This window comes from Pinus tabuliformis, chromosome 4_2, assembly GCF_031772625.1.
Source record: "Pinus tabuliformis cultivar Carrire ecotype Pingquan chromosome 4_2, CPIR1, whole genome shotgun sequence".
In the NCBI taxonomy this organism is placed as follows: Eukaryota; Viridiplantae; Streptophyta; class Pinopsida; order Pinales; family Pinaceae; genus Pinus; species Pinus tabuliformis.
This window is the reverse complement of record NC_142304.1, coordinates 404,480,267-404,481,786: the sequence shown is the minus strand read 5'-3', so window position 1 is coordinate 404,481,786 and position 1,520 is coordinate 404,480,267. Positions and strand designations below refer to the sequence as shown.

The 1,520-nt window shown below is 35.9% G+C and overlaps 1 pseudogene; it reads left to right on the top strand.

The window, feature by feature from the left end:
• Window positions 1-636: 636 nt before the first annotated feature.
• Window positions 637-1,151, top strand: LOC149169670 (polyadenylate-binding protein 8-like; annotated as a pseudogene).
• The last annotated feature ends 369 nt before the right edge of the window (window positions 1,152-1,520 follow it).

The window sequence follows — 1,520 nt, the reverse complement described above, 5'->3', positions numbered from 1 at the left end:
GATGATGCAAAGGGGGATCAAAAGTATTGGTATGCAGATATGATGGTTAAATGAACCATGTATACGAAAGACATCTTAGGAGACCAGTAGTTGTAGAAATTAGGTACCCATGCATTATGGTAGATGGTTGTTCCTTTATATGGACATTAACATTTTTTCATAATGGTTGTGAACACCAAGTTGGACCATAGATATACTTTTCTTATCAATACTAAGACAAGTAGTTGTTAAGAGGGAGAGTTATAAAATATAGCTCCAACTTGTCTTTGGAATGCTCATTAGCTCTAAAAGGAGACTATTCCTATTAGTTAGGAGGTTGTTGAGGCCTAGATGGTTGGGAGATTCTCTCCAACTAGTTAGCCTCCCATATTGGAGTGTGGTTGAGATATTCCCTCAACCAATTGATTTTGTGTCCAAAGTAGTTTGTCTATCTTAAGAAAACCCTTCATTTATTTACATGTTGATGAAAGTGTGCTTATGTAATTTTATTTTGGTATTAGAGTAGGCTTGGGCCTACTCCCTCACGAGAGGGCCTAGGGACCTGGGAAGAGTAGATTTCCTATAGTGAATTTTGTGATTGTTTGTTTGTTTATTATTTTAAAGAGAATTGCCACTAGTGAAGAGCACAAACAAGCAATGGTGTCTATTGGATTTGTAGGTGGTGTAGCACCCATACAACAACAACTACCAGTTATACAATAGTAGATGTTACCTCATTGTAATCGCTTATATTGTTATCTTCCTAGAAGGAATATAAATGGAACTCATTTATCTAGAGCTGCGAGAGGGATACATCCTTTACCAATATACATGGATGGCCTTACGTGTAGTTGAGAACCATTTCATAGCCTATACCTATAGGATATTTGGCTTCAGCTCTTCCAAATGCAACTCTAGAATAAAAATTAACGATGCTTGGAGAAAGCTTGTACCCTTTGGTGGATCATTTGGAACAAGATCATGTTCCCAAAATTATTGGTATGATTTTGGAAATGGACCAAATCGAGATTCTTCATTTGTTGGAGTCTCCTAAAGCGTGAATGACTAAAGTTGCAAAAGCAATGGAGATTTTATAGAATGTAGCACAAGCTCAACCAAATCCATATAATCAGCTTGCAGCATTATCTTTGAATGGGACTATTTTGTTGTAATGTCATGTCTCTCAGGGTTCTAGATTTGTTTGTTACTACTTTAACAAGGTTTCCAAAGTCAATGGGAGAGCTTAAATTGATTGAGTTCCTTGATTTTAGTGGTTTCTAGGAATTGATAGAAATTCCTGAGAGCATTAGTAATCTTTTAGTGCTTCGATTTTTAAATCTTACTTGTGTTTGTAGTTGAAGGCTTTTGTAAACACAATAAGAGGGCTTAAGCAATTAAAGCACCTTATTTTAAGATGGTGTCATAAGCCGGTGGTCAGTTCATATGATATCGATCAATTCACTTCATTAAACACATTGGTCTTTCCCATAAATTTGGATCCTACAATAGATGAAAGTGTAGATTATCTCATAAATCTCACA